At 35.3% G+C, this 6000-nt stretch overlaps 1 long non-coding RNA gene across 1 annotated transcript; it reads left to right on the forward strand.

Moving 5' to 3' along the window:
• Window positions 1-3476: 3476 nt before the first annotated feature.
• Window positions 3477-4951, forward strand: LOC130684997 (uncharacterized). The gene is made up of 3 exons (XR_008999474.1): window positions 3477-3817; window positions 4093-4236; window positions 4746-4951. It is a non-coding gene; the product is annotated as an uncharacterized LOC130684997 (long non-coding RNA).
• The last annotated feature ends 1049 nt before the right edge of the window (window positions 4952-6000 follow it).

Below are 6000 nucleotides of genomic sequence, written 5' to 3' on the forward strand. Positions count from 1 at the left end.
GAAAAAGGTTAATTGATTGAACCCTTGAAATTCAATCAAAAGCTCCCCATGCTGGTGAACATAAAACTGTTTTGCCGGATTCATTCTTAGTGTTTTATCGTGTAAAAATGCATTTAGTAGAACTGCTGTTCCTACTGACTTCATTTGAAATCTCAGCCAAAATTCTCTCCTCAGGATTAATATTAAAAATGGGAATTACTGAAAAGTTTTAGTATAGATATGTTTTTGATATGTAGACACTGAGTATGTGCATTGGTTTTTTCCATAACTCTACCATAACATCATCTTGACTATGCTTTCATCCTGAATATTGTGATCAGTATCAAGTATAAAAATGTCTTTGCAATAGCAGTGAAGTACATGTAGTGGCCAAGACCCCAGGTTTTAGAGAGACACAGTCCTGGGTTCAAATCACACATTGCTGTTCCTTATTGCCAGTGTACCTCAGCAAATGATTTAACCTCAGTGGGCCTGTGGTTCCCTCAATGGTAATATAGGGATAGTAAAACCCACCTTCCTCGGTCAAATGATTATGAAGATTAAAGTAAACAATACATTCAAAATGCCTTGGACAGAGCACGGTGCTTTGACTGTGGGGTGTAACTGTCATCCGTGATGGGAGCAAGATCAGTGCTTGTGTCCATGGCACCCATTGTGTGAGGTCATCATATGCCATGATTCCGAGCCTGGTGCCACAGCATAAAGGGCGGTCAGGACTGCTGGCTCTGGCTTCAGAAGTGCCCAGAGTGGTTCAGGCTGAATCCTGCTCTAAGGCTCTTTTAAGAAAAAAGGAACACTAAAAAAGTTTTCTTAACCTTCACACCAAAGGAATTCTCTCTCAAAAAAGAAGGTAATTTAAAAATTGTTTTAGAAAGGTTATTTTGAAAGGGTGCTTTTCCTATGTCTGGACATACTACTTGGGACTCTAAATAAGGACACGTACAAGTGTATTTGTTTTGATTTCCTTATGGAGGACAACCAGCTCTTGATTATTACCTATGCAGTAAGCAGGCTTATTCCTGTAATACACTAGCTTTATGCTGGTGTATGTGTTTCCACGAGGAGACTTATAGTGGGAAATCTGAAATATCACAAAAGTAGGCAAAATAATGTACATTATGTACCTATTATCAGCTTTAGAAATTATCATATGAACAATATTGTTTTACATATATTCCCATCTAGTACTCCTCTTCATAATTTGTTGAAGCAAATCTTAGACATCGTACTTCATCTGTAAATGTATCTAAAAGATAAGATTTCTTGTTTTCTACAAAAGTATCACAATGCCATTATCATACTTTAAAATGATAATTTCTTGATATCATCAAATATCAGACATTGTTCAAAATTTTCATTGTTTAAATTCTTAACTCTCAGAATTTCCTGAACAGTTTGTCTATTTGAATCAAAATCTAGGTAAGATCCAAACATTGGGCATGTTTGATACATCCTTTAAGGCCCCTTTAGTCTTCTCACAGTGTTTTCACTTCTTGAAATTTATTTGTTGAATAAACTGGGTAATTTGTAGAATTTTTTTACAGACTGGGTTTTGCTGTGTAGTTTATAAACCCAGGGAACTGTTTGTCACCTTTTTATATAGACTCTCTTACTTTGTTCTTTAGATTTTACCCTTTTGCATGGCTTCCCTTAATATTAATTTCACCCAGATTTTACCTTTATAAAAATATTTAAATTATTAGCCTTCATAGAATAGCTTGCATCAAGCCCCACCCCCTTGGAATGGTCCGCTGAGTCCTAGGCAGGCGTGAGAATCTCAAGCTGATCCCATTGCCTCTCATCACTCTCATTCACATACAGTGTATAAAATGATATAGATGCTGTTAATTAGAGACTGTTTGGGAATTTATATTCAGAGTGGAGAGGGTTCGAGTTAGGTAGATTTCAGGGTTGTGCCAAATCTACTTATTAGATTTATTTAATAAATATTTTATTATTAAAATGATAAAAAATACATGATCCATTTGTACCTGACATGCTCTGACAATCTAGGTCAGTCTGTTCAGTAAATGTGCTATTGAAATGTGGTATGAGTTCCTTGAATTTTAAGTTTAAATGCCTGCTGAATAAAGATCCTTGATATTGTCATACAGTTTTTATGTGTTAGGTAGAACCGCATGAAATTGTCTATTTTGTAAGTAAAAAATGATTACATATTTGCAATTTTATATAGTTCGACCTAATGGACAACTATAGAACATCAGAAAAGGAACTTGCAATACTTGTAACATGTTCTAAATATTCCCTGAAATTATATATTAAAAGCTTTTTATTTTTTAGGAGAAAGAAATCAGAAGACAACAAGCTGTTCTTCTGAAGCATCAGGTCTGTAGACATGAAGTTAAACAATTGTTGAAATGTACATTTTGTGATTTTTCTTAAATCTTAATTTGGGGAGAATCTTGAAAATATTTTCTTAAAAATTTTCATTATGATTCCCCCTTAAGTTTTCCCTTCATCTTACAGTTATTGCCTTGCTTTGGTATTGGTGTCTTTTGTGGGGTTAAAAATTGGTTTCATGACTACGTGATTTCTGTTTCATAATGTCGTGCCAACTCTTTCTACCAGGAGGTGGAGTGGCATAGACTAGATATGGTATGGGTATGTTTATTTTTGTATGTCTAACACTGCATTGTGATTTGGTTGTGATGTGGTTGTCATAGCAATGCATAAAGTGTAGCACTGGCTGCTGTCGTATTACATACTGCTGCATGGCTTTACACCACAGTGCATTGCATACATCTGCTTGTCTGTCTATAAGTATGATCTGTCCCCAAGATTTTTAATTGAATTGTATAAGCCTTATTGAAGGCCACTGTCCAAAAATTTGTGTTACTGATGTCAAAATGAAAGTTGGATAACTGTACAATCAAGTACAATTATGACCCATATTCTCCCATCTTTCCTGATGCAAAACTGCCATTGAATAAAATAGGAATTTTCAGTTAGGTTGATGAGAGAATATGAAATAGATTCGTGTTTTATAGCTAAATTTTAGAAGTGATATTAGAAATATCCCTTTGTGGGTACTAAAAAGAATTGATTAGACATTACAACTTTTGATTTTTGAATTTTGAAATGAAATGAGATGATCAAACTAAGCTACTGGTAGTGCTTATCTTATTTTTATACTGTGCATTTTAGATGCCCTTATGGCCAATGGTGCAGCTTTTATGGCTTTAAGTAGTGCATCAAGTGGTAGATATCAGTAAATAGGAGTATCCCATTTCATTGGTATTGGTATATGAACTATATCTAAGCAAAGGGCTGAGAAAAGGAACAACGGAGGAAAACGATTCGGGTCACTTGTCAGAACAACCCAGTTGTACCTCTATTAAGAAACCAAAACAAGAGGAGTCTCTGTACCTGACTAATTGCCGGTATTTCTGTTCCCCTATCCTGTATGTTCATAACATCCCATTGTATTTGTTTAGAAACCTTCCACCATACTAAAGGTGACTTTTTGACCATTTGTGTAAATAGGAATTTCCTTATGTTATGTCAACTCTGTACTATAAGTAAATGTATTCTTTCATCTTTTCCATGAATTAATTTGCATTGTCTTTACTTGAAAGAGAATGAAAGCTAAACTTTTTCTAAAGATGGGTAACTCTGAAGCATGGATGTTGATTTGAAACATTATTTTCTCTAGTACCAACCTTAATGAAATGGAAACTCATCTAAGCAAAGACCAGAGAAAAAGAAAAATAGCGGAAAACACTTCTGGTAACTCATCAGAACCAAGTTTTACTTGTGTTAAGAAAGAGAAACGAGATGACTTTAAGGACCTGTGCAGGTATTATTTCTGTTCCCCTGTCCTATATGTTCATAACATCCCACTGTATTTGTTTAGAAACTTTTCACCATATTACAGGTGACTTTTTGACAGTTTGTGTAAATAAGAATTTTCCTATGTAATGTAAATTCTGTACTATAAGTAAATGTATTACTTTGTCTTTTTATGAATTAAATTTGCATTGTGTTTACTTGAAAGAGAATAAAAGCTAAACTTTTACTAAAGATAGATAACTCCAAAGCATTGATATTGATTTCAAACCTTATTTTCTCTAGTATGATCCTTACCGAAATAGAAAATCATGAGGATGCATGACCTTTTCATCTTCCTGTAAATTTGAACTTTGTTCCTGGTTATACCAAAGTTATTAAGAAGCCTATGGATTTTTCCACAATTAGAGAGAAATTAATTAGTGGACAGTAAGTACATCATTTCTGTTCAGTGTTTATTGAATGTTTGTTATGTGTTCAGTACTCTTATAGTGAGCCAAGAATACATTAATTACAAGCCCTGCCTTTAGAGACAGGATATATATGTGTGTGGTTAAGGTAGTATGATGCGGAAGACAAGTCAATTAAAATTATATCAGTAATTAGAAATAGTGTAATAAAGCTGTTTTGACATTGGAAGGCCACCAAACCTAGCCTGGGAGTTAAGGAAAAGTATCAGGGAAGCCTCCCAAAGTGACTTAAGTGACATGTAAGCTGGAGCTTATATTGTGTATTGGGATATCAATACCATTTCATGTGCATTTAACAAAAGTTGATTTCATAATATTTTCATATTATTGTAAGATGGATCACTGGAAATTTTAAATAATGAAAGCTTTACAATGAATCGTAGATTACAAAAAAGGCATTTGTTAAAAGTAGAAGAAAATTATTATTTGCTCCTCTCTACCATATGGTCTTTGTGATCCTATCCGAAGGGTAAAGTGGCTTCCTGGTTGCAGTTAATGATTTTTGTTAAAACCACTTCAGACTCCTGCCAGGGAGTGACCACTGTCAGTGGGCTTTAGTTGGTTCTGGTTACTGGACTCTTGTGGAACCACAGGAAGGAATGAGGCTGTTTGTTTACAGAACAAACCCACATAAAGCATTTCACGTGAGAATGGCCAGGAGCTGTGGAGCTGCATGGGCCCTCTACTCCATATTTCACTGCTCCCTTTATTCCTATATACTGCTTTTGGTTAATGCAGCTTGTGCCCATAACTGCAGGTAAATTCACCAGTAATTCTGGAGAAAAAAGGAACTTTACATGAAAAATAACAATAAAATATATTTTTATTACATTCTTACTTTGTTTTTCAAAAGCATTATTTAACAGTGTATTATTTGATCCCTCCTGGATATTCCTTGGGAGAAAATGACCGTGTTCTATAATTTATATTCAATTTAGAAGTGTTGAGTAGAACTTAACTCATTGATGACCAACATTCCTCCCATATGTATCAAAGGATTTAAGAAAGTGGCCAAATGACTGATTTATTTGTTTGTAGGCTGTAATGCCAGTCTTTCAAAAGATTCTATTTACCTTTTAAAAAATTAAAATTCAGAAAACATTTTAGACTGTTAAAATATTGGTTCTATTGTGAACCCAACAGCAGAAGCTGGGTCTAGATAGGAACTAGTTCTTTTGCTTTTTTAATGAAAATACTCATGTTTAGGTGGGTAGCACATGGCCAGGACAGACTTACACAGGAAGACTTTACCAGTGTTTAAATCAACTCTTGACTTTATCTTCTGCGATTCTCCAGTCCCTGGGTGGAGGATGAACTTCAGCCTCAAAATCCTCAAAACACACAGGTTAAAACATTAAAACAGAGCTTAGACATTACCAAAAATTGGAGCTCCCTTTTGAGAATGAGTCCTGGTGAATCGAGGAGGAACATAGCAGAGGGAGGCAGGCAGAGAGGAGCAGTTCTGTATGAGCCCGTTCATGACGCCAGCTGTGTCGGAGGCAAAATTCAGTGGATTCAAGCTCCTCTAACTTCAAGTTGTTCAATTAAGCCCAAACTAATGAGCTGGAAACAAAACTCACAACAATATTTCAAATATTTAAATCAGAAATGTATAGAACAGAGGGGAGGAGGTGCCTAGTTTAATGAGTCTGGGTTCTGTCAGCTGCCCTGTCCTGTGAAGGGACAGCAGAGAGGTGAGCACCGCACTCACCGCACCTAGAAT

Source organism: Manis pentadactyla, chromosome 9, assembly GCF_030020395.1.
Source record: "Manis pentadactyla isolate mManPen7 chromosome 9, mManPen7.hap1, whole genome shotgun sequence".
Classification (NCBI taxonomy): domain Eukaryota; kingdom Metazoa; phylum Chordata; class Mammalia; order Pholidota; family Manidae; genus Manis; species Manis pentadactyla.